Source organism: Alosa sapidissima, chromosome 17 (assembly GCF_018492685.1).
Source record: "Alosa sapidissima isolate fAloSap1 chromosome 17, fAloSap1.pri, whole genome shotgun sequence".
Lineage (NCBI taxonomy): Eukaryota > Metazoa > Chordata > Actinopteri > Clupeiformes > Clupeidae > Alosa > Alosa sapidissima.
The window spans coordinates 25,769,340-25,792,041 of NC_055973.1; the positions used below are offsets into that span (position 1 = coordinate 25,769,340).

Below are 22,702 nucleotides of genomic sequence, written 5' to 3' on the forward strand. Positions count from 1 at the left end.
GTTGTGTACTGTATATACTGAACACCTGCATTTACTGTAGCAAAGTTAAAGTATCTATCTATCTATCCTTGAAAGGGAAGTGAGGGAGTCTGGTGCATAAGTGAAGAACTGTGAGACAGAGACACAGAGACAGAGACAGAGACAGAGAGAGAGAGAGAGACAGAGACAGAGACAGAGACAGAGAGAGAGAGAAAGAGAAAGAGATAGACATGGGTTAGAGGTTAACTCAGAGATGAGTGTGTTAAGTCAGCATGTTAAGGAGAACAGATCACCCTGACCTCTGCATGCACACACACATACACACACACACACAAGGACGGGGTCTGGGATAACCTGGCATCGATCAGCTCTGCTTTGTGCACTGGAGGAGTTCTGCGCCCGAGAGGAGGGGTCATGCAGGCCAGTGGGCAGAGAAGAAACCTGCGCTCTGCGCACTCACCCAAACACGGCCACTCTACACTGTGTGCACTGATCTAATCGTTCGCATTCCACAGCTGAGAGAGAGAAGAGGGAGAGAGCGAGAGAAAGAGAGAGAGAGAGAATAGAGAGGAAAGATACAGAAAGAGAGAGAGGAGAGAGAGAGAGAGAGAGAGAGAGAGTTTCAGTCTTTGTCTCACTGAAGAGTGTATTCCTGTGTATGCCAAGGCTACACCAGCTCCTTATACTCTCTCATTGTACATATGGAACCTGCGTATGGGTTACTAATATGAACCTGTGTATGGGTTACTAATATGGAACCTGTGTATGGGTTAATATTAGTGCCTTCAGTTAAACGCGTTATTAACGGCGTTAACGGAAACCTATTTTAACAGTCCATTTTTTTTATTGCGAGATTAACGTTCATTTTGGTGTAACAAACTTAGTTGTTGCAACAGCATGTGAAAACTACGAAGTTAGAACTACTACAACACCACACCGATCTAGCCAGACCGGAAACTAAATGGCCTACACACTGACGAATGGAATGGGACGTTGTATGCATACACGCCCCCTTTTAGGGGGAAGATGACTAATATAATGGAAATCTATGCTGCATCAAAGTGGAGAGCGAAACGTGCTTATAGTAAACTTACTAAATCTTGAAAAAACATTAAAGGCACAAAATATTGACGTTGATACGACGTCTTTTCTAAGTAATTTTTGGACGTCAAATGTAAGTCACCTGGACGTGCAGACTGTTACTCCAGGCGACGTTTTTTTTCGACGTCTATTGAACGTCCATTTAGGATCCATTTCTAGTCCAAATGTGGTCTTCATGTACATTTGACATCATTTTGTGGACGGTTTTTGACGTCATCTTTGTGGACGTCTTTTCGACGTCAAATTCAGACTCATTTTAGACATTGATTTTATACTGTACTGCTTATAGTTTCTATGCATAACTGTAGTCCGGTCACAGCCCTTTTACTACTGCAGGTAAACGGTAATTCCCCAGACTCACAAACACATGAGGCTCAAGAACAGTTTATGCTTTTATTGCACAGTTACTAAAATTTACATAGAGGACTCACAGCAGCCCAGCTATAAACATTGCAGTCCCGTCGCAAGCACCCCCAACTGGCAAGCAGAAACAGATTAATAATGCAGGTAAATAAGTTATCTAGGTGAATATACATTCAAAATACTGAGAGGGCACAGCAATTCATAATTAAACCCACACACAATGAGAATCAGATTACGCTACACCTTAAACTCAGTTCCGCTCACCCAACGTCTTCTGTCCACTCTGCGTTTACAGCTGGGCTGACGAGTCACGTAGACAACAGACACAACACATAAAGGAAAGTCCGCTGCAAGAAGTCGACCAGAGTTTTAAAAGAATAGTCCACAGGGCGCGCTCCGATGTAGCCGGTACTGCACTTTCGGCGCCAGGTCATCCACAAGTCCAAATCAGGGCGGATTCTTCCCTGAATGTACTTCGGTTGTTCAGCAGACACAGTCAACGTTACATCCGGCGGTGTTCATTGGCACTTCCAGCATTCCCCCAGATCGCGTTGTTGCTCGGCTGATGTAAACCTGAGCTGCAACGGACAACAAACATTTATGAGCCACCAGCCACTTTGTCTACCAACTTACTAACGCATAGCAAGTAGGGCTACAGAAAACTTCCCTTAACAGGGTACTTAGCTTGCGTTGATGGTGGGCTCTCTACCGTTGTGCCAGTTGCTGTCGCATCTCCCTCTCAAGGCCCCCTCCTGCCAGTCACCTCGCAAGCTCATATAAAGCACCAGGCCAGGTGAAAGCAAGTGGTTAATCAACCAATGTGAATGAACCCCTCCCCCTTCACAGGTGCACAAAATCAGTCTATTACATCCCCATCAGTCCTCTCCAGGTGTCACTAGTCAGTCTAATACACAGCCACTCAAGGAGTCCATTAACCCAAATGTTAAAATACACAGCAGGTAACAGCAAAAACAGTGTAACATGCATAGCAATAAGCTGCACATACACCATGCATACACGACAGTCCCATTTCAGGTGACATGCTGTTCCAGTTAATTTTCCTATAGCTTTATTTGACTTTCTCACCAGCAGATGGTAACTGGAAATGCATACCAAGACATACATTTCCACTTCAAATCTGCTGTCGAGCCAAATGAAGCTTCAGTAAAATGAACTGGAACAGGTTCCTACCTTCTGGACACCTTACAGTCAGATTAACAATAAATCACAATCCAATCCCGACTGTTGTTTCCCCCATCTTTACTGCAAACATGACCAGATTATTGCAAACATGACCAGATTCACCTAATGAAAATAAAAACTAATTCTGGGATCTTTTTTTTTTACACATATGCACTCAGCGTTCTCAGGGCAGCAGTCCTCACATCATAACGCCTGCAAACAGAGGGAACAAGAGGGAGACTAAAATTAATAAGTTGCAAAACACACAGAACACAAAAAGACCATCACTGAAGCACTACTACTGAGGCGCAAGTCAGGTACATCAAACAAGGGGCAAATAAGGGCTATGCAATGAAGAACATGAAGCCAAACACTACTTCACAACCTAAAGTGTATCATACCCCCAATTCCCCAAATGTATAATTGCCCCCATTTGCATCCACTACTACATTCATTTGTTTTACTGGTACTCTTTTGTATTTAAATATCAACACTACATGCATATTAAATGTAAATAATGTTGTCTACCTAGGCCTATGTCTCATGGAAATTATCTAACGTTAACGTTAACAACTCTCATCTGTGTCTGTAGAAGCTAAGTTGATATTAGCCTGCGTGGAGACACTTTAAATAACAGTTAACTTACTTGCGCCTGATATTTCATTCAAACTAAAACTACATTCACAATGACATCTTACACAGATGTATTTTTGGATATGATATTAACTACCATTCCAGATATCCAACATAATGGTGAAGTTAGTGTGGTGATATTATCTAGACACATTTAATAATGACACAGTTAATAATAATGCTTGTGTGTGTACTGGTCTATTAAGGAGACCTTCCATTTAATATGCAAACATTTACTGGCAGTCTGTGCAGCTGTTATGCAAACAATGTACTGGAACATGTAGTCTGCCTGTTATGCAAACATAGTCTGTGCAGCTGTTATGCAAACAATGTACTGGAACATGTAGTCTGCCTGTTATGCAAACATTTACTGGAAGTCATGAGACTGGAACGGTCAAAAGGCTAAGAGTGGCTGGTATGCAAAACATTTACTGGAAGTCAAAGAGTGGAAATAGAAGGGGCTAGCAGAAAAGGACAAGCAGGGACTTCCAGAGAGAGGAAGTGAAACCAGATGTTGAAGTGACACATAGAACCAAATCAAAACGTACCCTGCCTGGCAACAGATTACACATAGAACCTGGACACATGTATTCTGCCTAGCAACACACATTTTTTAATGTCTATATGAGGAGGAGTTTCCACCAATATCTCAAGTCCCAAAACGCTCTGATTGGCTAAAAGGGGCCTGGTGACGTTCCTGGAGATAGGAACGCCTCTCAGGCCCCCGAGAGTATAAAGGAGAGAGCTCAGGCACATTCAGATCAGATCTCATCGGGGTAGCAGCTGCCACTCACCACTCTATTGCCTGACGGTCCAGTCCTGACTCTGTTTGGATTGTATTATCACTGCAATACGGTGAATAAAGGATCAACAGTCTTCAGCTTCTCTCGTCTTGGTGTTCTCCTTCGGGTCTTTGACATCAGAGTGCTAGTTGGATTGGAGGTTTTTGGAAGTGGATGAATTCCACGACAGATCTGGAGGTTCCTACCGAGATTTGAAAGGATTCAACAAGGGAAGCAGTTCCGTCCCGGGTGAAACAGACTTCTCCAGTGCAGTTCTCCGGGCCCAAAAAAGGTAAGCATTTTTGCTTATTATTAGGGAGAACTGTACTGTGGGAGTCGGTGGGTAGGCCGGGAAGGGGTGCTAACCTGAATCCTCAAAAGAATAGTGGAGACACAAGACAGAGATTGGGTGGTACTGTTGGCCTTAAAAAGCGTTTTTGTGATTTTAAGAACAAGTTAAAATAGTTTTCAAGGAGAAAACTGAGTTAAATGGCCATGTAATAATTTCCAAGGAGGAAATCTAGTTTTCAAGGAGAAAACTAAAATAGTGTTTTAATTTCCAAGGAGGAAATCTAATTTTCAAGGAGAAAACTAAAATAGTATTGTGTGTAAAGGGAGCACGGGCTACCCTAAAATATATGTGTGTTTCAGAGAAAAAGAACGAATTAATAGGTGAAAAGCTGCAATATTAGCTATAAGTTGAATGTGTGAAACTGTCTTGAGCAAAGAGTGATGAACAAAATACATTTTATTATAATCTGCTGTTGTTTCTGTAAAAACTGAGTGTGCGCCGTTGTGTTTTCTTTTGACCGCCTGGGCATGGGCCCACAATAGATGCAAGACAAGCGCACATACAAATTTGAGGTAGAGGAGTTCGGCGAGGGAAGAAGGATCGCCACGCTAACAGACGGACGTCAAACTCACATGATAGAAGTTGCAGCTGCAATATTCATAAGACAGTTGCACAGCAACCATAGCCTGGACATAAGGAGATTGTTACAGTTGTTGGAGGTTTTTGCAGATGCCCCCCCCGAGCCCCCTGTTAGAGTAACAATATTGCCCAAGATTAGGATTGTGAGAGACCATAGGCCAGAGACCCTAGGAAAAGTCCTCTATCGCTTTGAATACTCTGATGATTCAGGTGAGGAAGAACCAGACACAGACTCCCTAGAAGAGTTCACTCCAAACAGTAGTGTAAGAGAGGAAGAGGCAGACATTGAGCCAGGGGAAGTAAGTGCCCCACCAGAGACCGGATACAGCAGCCTAGGGTCAGAGGAAGAGGGGCACCAGGAGTCAGGTCAAGGGGGTCTAGTGAGAGCTCCAACTCCCTATCCAGGCAACACCGTGTCCCACCAGCTGATTCGCAGCCCATTCCGTGTAGTTAACAGCCCAGCCAACCCCCGATATAGCTCACCGCCCTCTACAAGCTATAGCCCGACAAACCCCCGGTCTAACTCAAGCTATAGCCCGACTGAGCCCCAGCCAGTGCAGGATATAGAACAGGCGCTGAAAGAGATAGTTGGCCGAGATAGAGGGAGGCTGGCCGATTTTATAAAAGAATCTTTATCAGTATCAGTGTTCTGGAACAAGGAAGGGAGCACTAGGGATAAATATTCAGTTCATGTTGACCACCGTGACAAATACGGAGGAACCCACTCAAGACTAGGCACCAGCGTAGCACCATTGGCACTGCAGACAGTAATAGAGCAGGTAGGAAAGTTTGTGGGGGTGAACACAAGGCCAGTGGTTGACCAGCTCTTTGCCCCACCTGAGGGAAGGAAGCGCAAGTTTGAGAGGGATTCCCCAGCTGCAAGAAGGAGAAGGACAAATAGAGATTACAGATAGGAAGGGGAGGTACTACTGCAGGGCCTCCATAACAACTGCTTGAACTGAATAAACCCCACAGCAACGGCTTAACAAAAAACTTGTAATCCGCTAACTTTGCTTAAATTGAGAGTGTTGTATCTGCTTCAATAAAATAAAGAGAAAATAAAGTCAATAAATGTACTTTGTGAGAGCAAAATAAAAGGTTAAAAGGTAATCTTGAATGAAGAAGTATTATTGACGCAGGGCTACTAGAAAAAATAGAATATCTGATAGGGAAAGCTTACCCGTTAGAGTTAGGGACACCTATGGACACAAGGAGCGACAATAGCGATACATCGGATTAACAAAGCACAGAAGCCTATTGAGCAGGTCCAGGAGAAACGTTGGAAGTATATGGAACAGGGACAGCAGAACGTGCTCTGGGCCATAGATATCGTTGAATACGACGAACACGACTGGGAGACAAGCGTCAGAGACGGAGAGGGCCGAGAATACGTAGGATACGTGGGTGAGGTCCCCTTTGAGTGCAAATTCCCGTATAGGTGCAAATATCGAGACGACATAGACCTAAAAGCAACGCTTTCTTTGTTGAGTAATCTAACCCCTAATAGCCTGCCAGTGAGGAAGCAGGAGGAACCACAGCCCCAAGCAGCCGGAAGTAAAGGAGAGGCTACATCGGGTGACCCGAAGATAAAGGAAAAGTGGACAATAAGAATCTCTGAGCACGGGAGTGACGGGTGGAGCATAAGCGCAGTGAACGACAGAGGAAAAGCATTTGAAGAAAGGAGAGGCAAACTGAATACTGTCCTCAAGGAGTGGGGCGACGTGCAGAACTCTATACTATACTTGGTGAGCGACCTACGACTGGACTGGGAGGAAAAAGACCAGAACAGATACAGGAGGGAGAGAAAAAGACAATACGAAAAGGATTATCGCATGTTCTGCACCGACCGGGAGGACATAAACGAACTAGACTAAGGCAAAAAATCCCCATTCCACCGAAGACAACGACCTCTAAGAAAAATGGCGACCAGAGTAATGACACCGCTGGAGGAAGTAGTAAGGGAGAATGCCATCGCTGAAAAGGACGTAAAAACCATCAACCACAAGTGGTTCCTAAGATACAAAGGAGACCACACAGCATGGCCAAAAGAAGGGTCACTCAACCCGACAATAATTGCCCAAATGAGGGAAAAAATCATGAACCACAAGGGTTATGACAAAGGCCCACGGAGGCAGGAAAAAAGAGAGAAGGAATTGAAAACTCTGGAGGCCTTCGCTAAGATATCGGAGAGAAAGAGAAGGCAAAGGGCGGACCAGAATGACACGCCGCCTGAAACGCCCACCACAGAGAAGTGCCCCCAATCGCAGCCCACAGAGAAAGAGCTGGACGCCCCGACCCAAGCAGCAGAACCAGGAGCTCCGCCCATGGAGGAGCTGCGTCCTCCCCCATACAGAGAAAAGGACAAACTGTACCCGGAGGTGCCGCGAGAAGAGGACAACGTGCGGGAAATAATCCGGCGCCTGGAGGAAAGGGACCCACGGACCCTGGCAATACAAGCACCGGGATACGGGTCACAGGCCCCAACGGTGCACCTGGCAGTGCAGGCCCCACTAGTGGTGAAGGGGATCACACTGGAAGGGACCTGCGCGGAGGTGCTGAAAGAAGTAAAGAGAATAAGGTGGGAACAGGCCAACCCCCAGCCGAGACCATCGACCTCCCAACCGGCGTCCGCACAGTCATCGCCACCATCATCCCCCACCAGAGAAACGCTCCCAGAACACCTTCTGGAAAGGACAGAACCAGGTGAAGGAAAAGAGTGGGATGAGGAAGGAAAAGCTGCAAGGGAATTGGAGGAGCAGGTGGTGAGTGACTACCACACAAGCCTAAGAGGCCACCGGGAAACAGACGGATCTCCAGTGACCAGCCCCCAAGAACTCTGGCAGGAGAGCCAGAAGAAGCGTACGGGTGATCCAGAAGCTGGAGAAAGCAAGCCCCCACGCCTCCCAGGCCAAAGGAAGGAACGAGCCCCTGAGGAGGGAGAAGAGGAACAGAGACAATGGTATGGGAGGCTGTGGGACCACCTGAAGACAGCCATGAGAAAGTGGGAGGAGGCCACAGGGGAGGAAGAGAGAGAAGCCCGAGATAGAGAGGCCATGAAAACCCTGGCCTGGGTGAGGTCACAGATGGACCAGGAACCGGTGAAGGAGGGGTGCAGAGAGTCATGGCGGAAGCTCGAGGAATACACCCAGATATGCTGGAGGAAAGTGGAGAAAGCCATTAGGCAAGCGGAAGAGAGATACCGAAACAGAAGAAGAGAGGAACAGAGGGTTGAAGAACGGTATGAAGGAAAAATGGAGAGAATGGAAAAGGGTCTGAAGGAGTTGAAAGCCGCTAAAAGGATCGGATCACGGGAGGTAGAACTGGCCGAGGGGATTATGGAGGAATTAACAGAGATAGAGGAGTGGGAAGACAAGGGGACAGGCCCAGGAAACACGCCAGAACATGCCAAGTATAAGGAGGCTTGCAGGAACTGCGGCGAGAGCCTGAAACGGGAAATGACAGAAGTCCTGAAAAGAATGGAGGCCATGGGAGCACGAGAGAAAGAAGAAGGAAGGCTCAGAGAAGAGGAGATGAAGAAGAAAAGGAGGGCCCGCCGACTAACCTTCGAGCTGGCCTGCGGTCCAACCACGATGGCAAAAGAAGAGGAGGAAGATACGGACGGGGCAGACAGCCAGTCTGACTCAGGAGAAGACTATGAGTCAGTGGAAGACGAGGAGGTAGGACTGGAAGTCGTGGAACAGTTCCTCACAGAGCAAACTCAGAGAGAACTGCTACAGGGTCCGAAGGGAGCGGGCCCCTCACTGTGTCTCGGCTGCGGAAGAACGTTCAAAGGAGAAAAGGGTGTGAAGGCCCACCAGCGACAGACAGAGGGATGCAGAGGGCGGACCGGAATGCTCCCAGTAATGATCCCACCCAGTGTGCTCACCACAGGACTGTTTGGAATCAGCAGGATGAAGAAAGGAGTGGAGAAAGGCCTGGACGAGATCAGAAAAGGAGTGCGAAAGGGGCTCGACGAGATCGAAGGGGGAGTCAAGAAAGGCCTAAAGGAAAACAAGAAGGAGCTGGAAAAACTGGAAAAGGAGGGAAAGAAAGAAAGAGAGAGGGCACGAAAAGGAAAAGAAAGAATGGAAGCCATCCCAGAAGAATTGGATGAGGAAGAGACGGTTGTGATGGCACCATTAATAACAAAGAACCGAACGGCCCACTACCAGCCATGGACCCACTCAGATGTGAATGGCCTCATTTCACGGCTCCCTGTCCTGCATGAGGGAGCGGGCAGATGGATAAGTCGGCTAGAATCAGAAACTCAAGGCCGAAACCTGGCCGTAGGAGATATAAAATATCTGCTCGGCCTGATATTGGGAAAGGCTGACACAGAGGCTGTACTGGAGAGAGAAAACCTAGAGCGGTTGATGAATCCCAGCAGAGACGCCCTGTGTTTCGATAGCGTCCGGAACGATGTGTGGAAGGCCCTAAGGGCAGCTTACCCCAACCACTACAGCCCCTCAGCCGTCTGGATAGAGAAACTCAAGGACAGTGATAACCCCGCAGCCTTCGTGGAAAGGGCAGCGCAGGAATGGACGATAAGGATGGAACAAAGACCAGAAGATTCAGGTCCCCTCACCATGCAATTCAGAAGAGCGGTTATGGACGCACTGCCAAGAGAAGTCAGGACGCAGCTGGAAAGCGACTGGCGCCTGGCAGCCATGCCAAAAGAAGAATTTAGACTGGCAGTGGTACACCACGTAACTCTGTACAGACAAGGGAAAGACAAGGAGGAGCAACAGGAGAAGGAAGCGATAAGGAAGCTGACCCATGTGCAACTCCAGGAGGCGAAGGGGGCAAAGAAGGCAGTTACCCAAGCTCCGGTAATGCCTGCTGCGGCCCCTACCACACAGCCACAACCACCGGTAGTGCAGCAACCCATGGTGCAACAACCAGTAATGATGCAGCCGCAACCCATGCAGCCCATGATGCAAACATGGCAACAAGCGCCATATGGACCCCCACAACAACAGCAACAGAGACAACAATGGTACCAGCCAAGAGGCAGAGGAGGATTCCGCCAGGGAAGAGGTGGACAAGGCAGAGGAGGCTATGGAAGAGGACAATACCAAGGCCAGCAGAGCCAAGGAAACGGCATCCAATGTTGGATGTGTGGAGGAACGGGACACATCTCCAGGGATTGCCCGACAAAGACCGGAGGCCAGAACAACCAAGGAGGACAGACAAATCAAGGGCAAGTGCAAGGAGGGAATTATGCTCCCCAACAAGGGAGAGCCCCACAGCAAATGCAGGCACCCTCTGGCCCAGTCTCCCCTTACGGGGGAAACTGGAATTGACGAGGCCCAGAAAACCCAGGGGAGGGTCAGTTCCCCGCCCTGACAAGGGGAGCTGACGCAGAACCAATGCTGCAGGTTCTAATCGAGGGCATGGAAGTCAAATGTTTAGTGGATACAGGGGCAACATATACTTGTCTTCACCCAAAAGATGCCCAACACCTCCCCAGATCTTCAGGAAAGTTTATGAAGACAGTGGGTTTCTCGGGAAAAACGCAGCTAATTCCAATGACGGCTCCAGTATCGATCCAAATAGAAGACAAGGAAATCAGGATACCAGTCTTAATAGCAGAGCACACGCCCGTCAACCTATTGGGACGGGACGCACTGTGCAACCTAAGACTCCAAATTGAGTGTTCCCCAACAGGAGTACAAATAACAGGGCTGGCAACCCAAATGGCCCTAAGGATAAGTGCCCCAACTCAAACTGAGACTCACCAGGTCTACTGGATTGGACAATTGGAGCCAAGCGTAGAGCGAGTAGTCTACAACGAGTACGCTTTCCAAATAAACAGCCTTCATGCTCGGCTAAGGACGCCAAGATGCCCTTTTCATTGTACGATAAAATTCGACCAAACGCCAAGCAGGGAAAGAGAGGAAAGATGGAATAGGGACGTGAGCAAGTGGGGACGCGTCCCACTCGACATACACGCACTGGTGGTGGCCAAGGAAGGAGTGGCCGCCGAGGTGAAATTTGCGAAAGGATGGGATCTAGGCTTGATCTTCGACATGCCGGGAACAAGGCCACACATTACTCTGAGAGTGGCCAGAGGTCACAGAGCTAGAGAGATGGGCCCAGTGATGCTCAAGGCCCTGTGCGTCAAGTGGAAGGACACAGGAAATGATCGACTCCAAACGGCTATCAGTAAAGGAGGAGAGCCAATGTTCAGGATAAAATTGGACAACCCGGTCACCGTGTGGGGAGTCCCACAGATAATCGAAATCATGGACACAGAACCACAGGAGAGAGAGGAGATACCCTATGTTGAAGAATGTCCATATGGGAATCAATTTTGCCTCTACCGCCTATTCCCAGGAGCGGGGCGCCGCTGCTGGGACAAAACGAGACATGTACCGTTCAGCAAAGAAGACGCGGAATGGAGCATGTACATGCGACATCTGTCATGGTGCCCAAAGAAAAGGGAAGCACAACCAGCAGTATATCTCCCGGAGAAGGTTTATGACATACCCTACGTCAAAGGATGCCCCTACGGCAACCCATACTGCATGTATGGCCTGCTGGGAGGAGCAGGATATCGATGCTGGGATAAGGAGAACCATGTGCCCATCGACAAGTCCGACCTAGAATGGGAGGAATATAAGAAGTACTACCTAGACGGCGAGGCGGACAAGAAGACAGGGAGGCCGGGACCGACCCCCTGGAAAATGATGATGCTGCAAGAGGCGACAAAAACAGACGCCGAACGGGCAGAGAGAATATTGAGAAAAGTGCCGCCTGCGGTATGGTCACAAGGAGATGGGGACATAGGGCTGGTCAAGTCAGCAAGCCCTGTGGAGTTCAGGCTGAAACCAGGAGCGACGCTGCCTTTCCAGCCACAGTACCCCATTTCAGCAGAGGCAGCGGAAGGGATAAGAGGGACAATTGAAGACCTCCTGGGAGCAGGAGTCTTAGAGGAAGTCCCAAGCGCAAGGTGCAACACACCCATATTTCCCGTGCTAAAGGCGGATGGAGTGCGATGGAGAATGGTCCAGGACCTCAGACCCGTCAACGAGCGCATTGAGGACTATCCGGCGGACGTCCCACATGCTAACGTACTAATGACCAACATCCCGGCAAATGCAACAACGTTCTCCGCCATTGATCTGGTTCAAGCATTCTTCACAATACGGGTGGCCCCTGCAAGTAGGGAATTTTTTGCATTTAAGTATCAGGGCAAGACGTTCCAGTACACAAGGCTCCCACAAGGGTTTAAGCACTCACCGCACATCTTCAACCAAGCCCTCAAGGAGGACTTAAAGCACATCACATGCCAAAGCACGATTCTGCAGTATGTTGACGACGTCTTGGTATGCTCACCGGACCAGGAAACGTGTGAAAGGGATACGGCCCACGTGCTGACCGTTCTGGCCGAAGGGGGGTACAAAGCATCAAGGAAAAAGCTACAATTTGCACAGCCCCAGGTGATCTACTTAGGTCGCCGGATTTCACATGGGCACAAGGGCATCGCCCCAGAGCACATTGGGGCAATTGCCAAGGCACCGAAGCCAAACACGGTGAAGCAAATGATGTCGTTCATTGGACTCATAGGTTTCAGCAGCGACTGGGTGGAGTGCTATGAACAAAAGATAGCCCCACTACGAGCCATGATCGTGCAGGCTGGAACCAGCCACCTGAGGAATCGTCTCACATGGACAATGGACGGAAACGAGGCGTTTGAACGCATCAAAGGAGAGTTACAGCAAGCACCGGCACTTGCACTGCCGGACTACGGGAGACCCTTCTACCTGTACGTATCGGTCAGGAAGGAAGCAGGAAAAGACGCGTACATGACCGCAATCATGGCACAAACACAGTGCCATGGACGTGGCAAACAAGCAATTGCCTACTACAGCTCAAAGCTGGATGCGGTGGCCCAGGGCTACCCACCATGCTTCCAGGGTCTTGAAGCCGTGTATTCGGCTTACGTCAAAGCCTCTAACATCACCATGGGATGGCCAGTGGTGATACACACCAGCCACGCAATAGCACAGCTGGTGGAACAAGGAAAATTCTGTGTGACGCCACAGAGGCAATTGAGGTATTACAACCTGTCACTCTGCCCAGATGTCACCATAAAGGCATGTGACACCGCGGGAAACCCGGCGGATCTCATCCCACTTGAATATGAGGGCGAGCCACATGACTGCGTGGCTGATTCAATCGCCTTCTCAAAACTGAGGGAAGACCTGCAGAGCGAGCCATTAGGACAGGGAATCACCTATTTTGTGGACGGCTCTAGCCATAACTATGACAACAGGACACATGCAGGATTCAGCGTAGTACAGATGACAGGTCCAGAAACATTTGCGACAATCATGAGTGAGCCATGCACACAACCATGTTCAGCGCAACTAGCTGAATTAAAGGCGCTGACAGCAGCGTGCTCTCTAGCAGAGGGACAGGACGCAACCGTACACACGGACAGCGCCTATGCCCACAACGTCTGCCATGTGCATGGCGCTCAGTGGAAACAGAGAGGGTTCAAGAAATCGGATGGGAGCCCCATCCAGCATCTGGAGCAGATTCAGTTGTTGTTAGCAGCGATGATGCGTCCAAAGACGCTGGCAATATGCAAGTGCAAGGCACACTGTAAGGGACAGGATTACATTACTCTAGGGAATGCACAGGCAGATGAGGCAGCAAAGGAAGCGGCGTTGGAAGCTAGAAGGTCAAATGCCGCCCCTAAATCTCCACAGGATAACGAACCACATAAAATACTGCTCAACAGGACGGGGCACAGCGTGCCCTGCCCTACAAAATGCCCCTACCCTTACAACACATGTATGTGGTGCTCCCAATGGTGCGACGACGACCACAAGCACCAGGTAGATCCCGTCTGTTGCGCGCTATGCCAGAGGGCCAGTTGCCCCGAGTGCGGGGACAAGCCCTGTGAGGCCAGGTACTCGCCAGGCGTAATTGATCGCTTCTTCACGGCAACCGACACAGTAATACAAGCCCCAGTGGTTCGGACCTTGCCTGACGGACGAACGCTTAGAATTGTGGATCCCATGCTCACGCTTAGCGCTATCAAAGACGCACAGAGCGAGGCACCGCGTGCCGAAACACTGCTGTGGGAGGAAAGGGGTGCGTCGAAAGGCAGGAATGGGGTGTGGAGGAGTCATGATGGAAGGGTGGTGGCCCCAAGTAGACTCCTTGATCTCCTCATTCATGATGCGCATGATGTGGATCATTGCGCAAGGGGGGAGGTCAAGCGGCAGATACTTGACAAGGGGTTCTGGGCCCCATACCTTCAAGATCGCATCAATTACGTGCTAAGAAATTGCCACACCTGTGCCACGCACAATTACAGAAACAACATAACAATAGGCATAGGACCACGGCCCCTGGGACACGTGCCACTCCCAGAGGGACCGTTCAAACACCTGGTAATGGACTACATCGACATGGGTCGAACGGTAAACGCATACAAACACGTGCTGGTGATAATATGTCGCTACTCACGATGGGTAGAAGCCTGCCCAAGCCGAGGGCAGGACGAGAAAACGGTGATTCGATTCCTAGCAAGAGAGGTGATACCCAGGTTTGGGATCCCAGAAATAATCAGTAGCGACAATGGCCGAGCGTTTACGGCCAACACGTGGAAAAGGATTGCGCAGGCGCTGTGCATCAAGACTCGGTTTGGTTGTGTTTACCACCCGCAGTCCCAGGGGATGGTTGAAAGGGCTAACGGCACGCTGAAAAATAAGATAGCGAAGATCGTCCAAAGCGCACATGACGATCCAAATCTGCCAAACTTAAATTGGGTTGACGCGCTGCCAATCGCGCTGATGAAAATGCGTTGCGAAAAAAATCGAACCACGCATCTGACCCCGCACGAGATGGTGACGGGGCGGGCAATGCCCACACCACGGTTCAGAGGGGATCAGAGGCCTCCGCTGGAAATTCTAGAACAGGAAGTAAGCAGTTACATTAAACAGCTTTCTCAAGTTCACAGGGCAGTTTTCAACGAGCAGAAGAGAAGAGAAAGAGCTCGGGAGCGGAGGACTGAGCCCGGACCGATCCAAGTGGGAGACTGGGTATACCTGAGGGTGTTTAAGAGATCGTGTCTCGACCCCAGGGCAGAAGGGCCCTACCGAGTGACCCAGGCTACCCCCCGGGCGGTAAGAGTGCAAGGATCAGATTTGTGGTATCACCTTAACTCTTGTTACAGGGCGGTGCCACCAGAAGAAGCGAGAGGTCCAGAGGAGGTGGAAAACGATGACGGGGACCAGGGCCCGCCAGGACCCCCACCAGACTCCCCCGGGGAGGATGATGGTGGTAGGGAACAAAGGGGAGGACCAGGTGCGCGTAGGAGTACGAGGCGGAGGATACTGCCGGCTCCTGCTGATGACCCTGGGCGGAATGTACCTAGGGTGCCTGCTGTTTTCCCTCCCCTATCTGTGCCTACAGGTGCTGGCGATGCTGGAGCCGAGCCAGGCTCGAGGATGGGAAGGCGACATCCACCTGAGGTGGGAGCCACTCCCGAATCCCAAGTATCCAGACCTGCCACCGCCTCGACCAGCGGTGATCCGCCAGCTGACCCCACAGCCCACTCTCGGGCCACGACCACACCCGACCTCGCGAGGAGTGACGCCGAAGAAACGCCGAGGTCAGAGGAAGGGGCGCCGCCACCGCCACCACCACACCAGCAAGGGAACGACACCATCGACTTTGGGGACTTCTACGCCAACTGGGATTACCCATACCCAGCCAACGCCCCCGCTGACGACCAGACTGGAGCACAGCCATCCGCCGCAGAGATCGCCGAGGCCCTCGACGCGCTCAGGCTACCCGCTGTCCTTACGCCTCCTCCCCGGACACCTCCTCGACAGGGCTCGCAACTTCATGCGGAGCCTGTGGAGAGGCCAACGGACTCAGGGCACACCACGGGTGGCCCCCACTTCGGGGACAGCCACCCAGGAACCGGGCACACCACGGGCGGTCCCCACTTCGGGGACAGCCACCCAGGGACCAGCCAAGAGACAAGACGAGTACTCCGAGGGATCGGCCTGGACGACTCCCTCGATGCCCACTGGACTGGGGGCTTCGAGGAGGCCATCGATTGGCCCCTCCGAGGACTCCCAGAGGACGACGAAAGCGACGGAGGGGGTACGGACTGCCGCCCCCAATAGCGCTCTGCGAGGGGACGAAGAGGAGCTGCTCGACGACAGTGCCCTAGACACGAACAATATTCTGTACATAGGGGAATCAGGAGATGAGGCGCCCACCCCGGAGTCAGAAGCATCGGGAAGCAACGAATACATCCCGGTGCTGGACAGTGCAACGACTCCGGTGCTGGACAGTGCAACGACTCCGGTGCTGGACAGTGCAACGACTCCGGTGCTGGACAGTGCAACGACTCCGGTGCTGGACAGTGCAACGACTCCGGTGCTGGACAATGCAACGACACAAAGCAAGGACAATGCAACGACACAAAGCAAGAATGAGAGCGAAAATGTAAATAGTACAAGCACGCTTCTAGAAAACCCGTCAAGCAAGAATGAGAGCAGAAATGTAAATAGTACAGGCGCGCTTCCAGAAAACCTGTCAAAGAACCAGACTGATGGGACTCAGGCCAAAAGAAGAAGAAAGAGATCAACAAGCGCTCTGGAGGCGTGGGAGGACAATTCATGGATGCAATGGGCCAAATACACAGCAAAGACAGTGAAGCCAGAAGGAGGGTGTTATGTGTGCTCAGCAGTGAGACCAAAACTGGCCATACTACCAGCACCAGGAACTGGAGAAGAGGATGCGGTATATCGAGCGTCGGGAAAGCAATACGAAGAAGACAAGCTGTCTCCCTTTGCATGTCTTGAGCAATTAGGAAATGAGGAGTTACGTAAGTGGGGGACTGGTATAGGCCCCTCATCTGCAGAACGAAGGAAAGGAAAAGAACCGCACAAGGTCCAAAAGAATGAGGCGAGATGTGCAAAAGACTACCCAGGCATAGGAGCCAGGGTAGCAAGGAAAACCCACCGCGTTTATGACATACCGGAAGACGTAGAGTTTGAATGCTTTGAAGCACCCCCCACGGAAAACACACTCAAGGGAGGCCCGCAGGATGTAGGAGCGTTTGAAGGACGCTGCGCAGCAAAATGGGTCCACGAATACGGCCTCTTGTTTCGCCTAGAAGAGAGAAGCGAAAACGGGAGAAGGATTGGAGTCGAAGCAAACATCACGATGCTAAGGGTGAACTGGAGGTACGAACAGGATGTTCCGCTGGCAGACTTATGGTGGGCCTGTGGAAGACGATGGGGACTGCGAAATACCCTTCCAAAATACTGGAGGGGAAAGTGTGCAAGGGTCACCCTGGCCCAGCAAACCTACATAGTCCCCTGGTCAGAATGCAACTCAACATTGAACTCGACCGGCCCAGGGCGCAACCAGCAGACACCCGTAGAAGGGAACCTGAGGAGAAGTCGGAGGGGCGCCGACGATGGAGTATATATGGACATGTTCGGACAGCCCCACAACGTCCCGAGACAGTTCAAAGCACGGGACGAAGTACTCGCCGGGTTTGAAGCCGCCATCCCCGTCTACGGAGCATCCATAGGCATCGCCAAGAATGTTCAATGGATCAACTACATCCACTACAACGCCCTACGGTTCATGAATGCCACAGTGGAGGCGTTCAGCGCGCTTGATAGAAGGCTGAACGCCACCACAAAAATGGCAATGGAAACCAGGATAGCAGTGGACTGGATACTGGCAAAGGAAGGTGGAGTGTGCGCAATCGTCGGGACAGATTCGTGCTGTACGTACGTCCCAGGTGAAGGCGAGAACATGGATGACTTCACGAACGCGATGAACAGGCTCAAGGCCGTCAACAAGGAGGCCCACGAGAACTCTGGATTGGCACCGACATTTGCGGGACTCCCGGATATTTTTGCCCCCGTAACCAAGTGGCTAACGGACACCTTTGGGTCATGGGGGGGTAAGATTGTAGCATTTCTGGGAAAATTACTGTTTGGAGCAGCCTTAGTGGTAGGAATGTTTTGCTGTATTACTCAATGTTGTGGTAAGGGTTGCTCCAAGGTGGTCGCTAGACAACTAGTGGTCCAAAATATAAGGATGCCCTGGGACGAGGAGGATGCGAGTGAAAGGATCCTTTTAGTACAAACTAGTGTGAGACGAATAATGGAAAGCGAATTCAACGAGGGTTATGTAATGGAGCAGGGGCAGGAGTTTCCTCCCCCGGAGTTTCCCCTCCCGAATATATACGAGTAGGGGTGGGGTCCTGCGAGTCACCCACCTCTACACACACACTGACGCACACTCACATACACAACACTGACAGGTAATTCACAAGGCATGTGACTGCACGCCCAGGTGACAGAGTCAAAGGGTACTAGAGTCAAGGGGTATTATGGGCTGTGACCTGATACGAATGGGTCGCCTTAAGTGATCTTGATTCAATTTTACATCTTAGCGCTTCGCTATACATAGACGGTAACTTAAGTTTTATGGAGGTGTAGCCCTCCAATGCAAGGCCATCCAAACCTGGATAGATGTAACCAAAGCTTGCTACCAAGAAGTAATCACCTCACCCCAAGTCACCGCGCGTCGGACCTGGCCCGCCTAGTGGTGTGGCAGGTGTGTGGCGCGGTCAGGGCTCGAGGACGGGTACGACCCCATTGGCCAGCAGGGGCAACCTAAGACAGAGCATGGCGGCCCGTCCCCTCGGTGTAGCGCGCCTGCGGCCGGTGTGCTCACCCATTCTCACGCTAGTGTGAATGCCCGGAGGACTCCGGAGGAGAAAGGGGATGACGTTGCGAGTAACGAAGGGGGGTGTAGTGTGACGCATAGAGGCCGGAAAGGGGCCGTATATACCAGTTACTGCTAAAGAAGCCAGTAGGGGATGGGCAAGCGACGAGTAGGATCATGAAGTTGTTATGTAATTCCGATTTGGCACCGATGGCCGTTGCATGAAATTCTTTTATGCTCAAAGTAACTAGCACATTAGCCGCTTTGGGGACAAATCCGTCTCGGGTCCTAGCCATATGTTCATAACAAGGAATTGGTCCTTCTGTCACTTGATCTGGGCGTTCAGGGCTTGCTTACCGATGTTATTTACTCTCGTAAAGGCAATGATGCCAACACATCTACTAGTTATAAGGTTTAAGATTTTACGTGCGCAATAAGGTTTGTAGTAGTAGACACTATTCCCCTGTAACTCGCTCATGTGCACATAACCTGAGGTGTCATGACAACATACGAGGTTATGACACACTCCTTTGTTTAAATGATGCTTATGCTGCATAGCGAGGCTAATTTAGCCTCGAAGGGGGGAATATGTGGTGATATTATCTAGACACATTTAATAATGACACAGTTAATAATAATGCTTGTGTGTGTACTGGTCTATTAAGGAGACCTTCCATTTAATATGCAAACATTTACTGGCAGTCTGTGCAGCTGTTATGCAAACAATGTACTGGAACATGTAGTCTGCCTGTTATGCAAACATAGTCTGTGCAGCTGTTATGCAAACAATGTACTGGAACATGTAGTCTGCCTGTTATGCAAACATTTACTGGAAGTCATGAGACTGGAACGGTCAAAAGGCTAAGAGTGGCTGGTATGCAAAACATTTACTGGAAGTCAAAGAGTGGAAATAGAAGGGGCTAGCAGAAAAGGACAAGCAGGGACTTCCAGAGAGAGGAAGTGAAACCAGATGTTGAAGTGACACATAGAACCAAATCAAAACGTACCCTGCCTGGCAACAGATTACACATAGAACCTGGACACATGTATTCTGCCTAGCAACACACATTTTTTAATGTCTATATGAGGAGGAGTTTCCACCAATATCTCAAGTCCCAAAACGCTCTGATTGGCTAAAAGGGGCCTGGTGACGTTCCTGGAGATAGGAACGCCTCTCAGGCCCCCGAGAGTATAAAGGAGAGAGCTCAGGCACATTCAGATCAGATCTCATCGGGGTAGCAGCTGCCACTCACCACTCTATTGCCTGACGGTCCAGTCCTGACTCTGTTTGGATTGTATTATCACTGCAATACGGTGAATAAAGGATCAACAGTCTTCAGCTTCTCTCGTCTTGGTGTTCTCCTTCGGGTCTTTGACATCAGAGTGCTAGTTGGATTGGAGGTTTTTGGAAGTGGATGAATTCCACGACATTAGCTATTGGAAAAGTTAACATTAACTCCGTCAACGTTAGCGATTCTTAGCTCGCTAACGTTAGCTAATTGCTAGCTAGTTCTAACATGACTTAGTTCGGTTTTGGTTAACATTACACTTTGAAACCAATATATTTATAATAAATTCGCGTTTTCAATTGGCATATGCAGAAGTACTGTAATTCTTACCTTGGATATGATGACGGCAGAGTTTAGACAGCTCACACAAGCAGAAAAGTAATAGTTGAAGTTACTGGATTTGACTTTGTCAGGGGTCGGAACTTTCTTTTACTGTCTATGGGTGGGAGGCAGGGGATGAACGTTAGAAATCGCCCCACAATGCTGTGCGGTTCAAGTGCAATTCAAATTGCTGTCAGAGGGTTAAAAGCAGAGCAAGACTGAGAGGCAAACGTTTAACAACTTGTTGAAAGTGTCTTTTTTTATCAGCAATCACCAAATGAAAGCTAGACAAAGCCAAAACGATTTCTTTGCAACTAGTAGACACAGGAGTTGCATAGCCTACACATGCTCATTCCTTATGGTATTTAACTCTCAAAGAATTTGTTGCAGTTCGCAATTTTCAGTAAAAAAGTGACTTAATGTGCCTGACATTTTTATTGTAGTCTACTCTTGAGATGTTGACCTTAAAATACTCTGTAAATTAACCCATTACTTAGGCTACCAGTGACCCAGACAGTGGGTAGAATACCATGTTGGAGATTGAGTTCCAAACCACCAACCCTGTGGCTGGATTATGGAAAATAACCCAGCATGGGCTAACATAACCCAATAAATGGTCAAACTGCCACAACCCAGTAATTGGGTGCAGAAATAACCCAGCATTTTTTAGAGTGTACGAGGCCTATTACTACTACTAATAATAATAATGATCACATTCATCATGTTGGTAAGAACAATGTTGGTATTTTACATTTATTTTGTATTACTACTAGCCTACTGCTACTAGGCTACTACTACTACTAATAATAATAAATTACTTAAATCATGTTAATTCCCTGCACCTGTTTTAGACGTCCAAAAAAGTGACCTACACCGACGTCCAAATGTTCAACTACATATTGACGTACAAATGGGGTCATTATTGGACGTCCAAATAGTGGACCTAGTTTGCACGTCGTTCTAAAGTTCAGAATTGGTCATGGACCGACGGACGCAATATAGACATCATCTCAACGTCCATACGACGTCCAATGTTTAGTGGGTAAGGTTGGTGTAAGAGTTGTCTGTGTGTTTATGGGATTAATGTGACCATGTTCCTATGTTTTGCTCTCTCCAGTTTACTAACAGGAGTGTCACGAATGTATCGATAGGCACAGTCAAACTGCCCGTGGCTGACTATAATTAAGTTCAGCAAGCTTAACTTTACATGTCATAACATCAACTAAACATAAGTCACACATTCATTCTATTACTTGTAATATGAACTTAGCCTATTTCCTAGCCTACAACTAGGTGAGATAATTGGTATGTGCTATGTTATACTGAAGTTCCACAGTTAGCTAGCTAGCAAGGTAACCGTTTTGGATGGGATATTATGGTAAGTGTACATGCTAAATTTGTACAATACATGGGGTATTGCAAACGAATTAGGTTGGTAATGTACATCGTTTCGACATGAGTAGGTTACATAAACACAATTCTTCATAACTGCCGTGTTAGTGAAATGATTGAATGACATGTGAATTAATAGATGTAACGTCAACATGTGATTACTAGCTGTCTTTCAATGATATAATGTTAACATGTTTCCCGCTAAAATGGGGCGTGATGCAGATCAAATGTATCTTTATGATGATGCGCCGTTAGTAGGCTACGTAAAGGCATGCTGGACACACTTGGTTTGGCTAACGAGCCGGCCAAAGAGTAGTAGCCTAGGCTGACTCATTAGTTGCGTGCCGCCAAAGATTTTTTCACCGTCACTAATTCTGTTATCAACATTCCTCTTTGGCTGCTACTATTTGCGATGCACTCTGCTTTCGACATTCATTTACATTAGATTCCATTCTTTTCAATACAACTCCGCACACCAGCATCGCTCTTTGCAGCCGTGTAAATCACGATTCAGTTATATTTGGTCGCTGCTCCATAAAATCCATTGTTCATCCAGTGTTTGCCTGTTAAAAACTTCGGCGTTGATGTGTGTGGCAAGTGACAGTGCACCATATACTGTAGGCCTATAAAATGGCAATGCACTCATGTTGAAAGTTCCTTATTTTCAACTGAACTCAAAGATAATGAATATAGTATGAATATAATATTTTCTGTTTGTTATGCCCTTTATAATGTGAGTAGGCCTACATTTTGTGCATACACTTCTGTAGTAGCATTTATTTCAGTTTATATCAGCTATATTTCTGAAGAATATATTGTGTTGCCTCAGGTCTGCTGCACATCTTTTGAAATTTGATTTGAAATAATCAAATAGACCTATGTCTTAAAGTTGAGTTAATAAAGTAACTTGTTTTGCTTTCATTTGAATCCCAATCAAGATAAACCATAATTGCTTTATTGTTAATATGGACTCCTGGAAAGTTCAGAAATGCAAAATAATAGAA

At 48.8% G+C, this 22,702-nt stretch overlaps 1 long non-coding RNA gene across 1 annotated transcript; it reads right to left on the minus strand.

The window, feature by feature from the left end:
- Nucleotides 1-1,459: 1,459 nt before the first annotated feature.
- On the minus strand, nucleotides 1,460-21,348 carry LOC121688829. The gene is made up of 2 exons (XR_006024702.1): nucleotides 20,316-21,348; nucleotides 1,460-2,838 (listed from the first exon to the last, which is right to left on the minus strand). It is a non-coding gene; the product is annotated as an uncharacterized LOC121688829 (long non-coding RNA).
- Nucleotides 21,349-22,702: the final 1,354 nt, after the last annotated feature.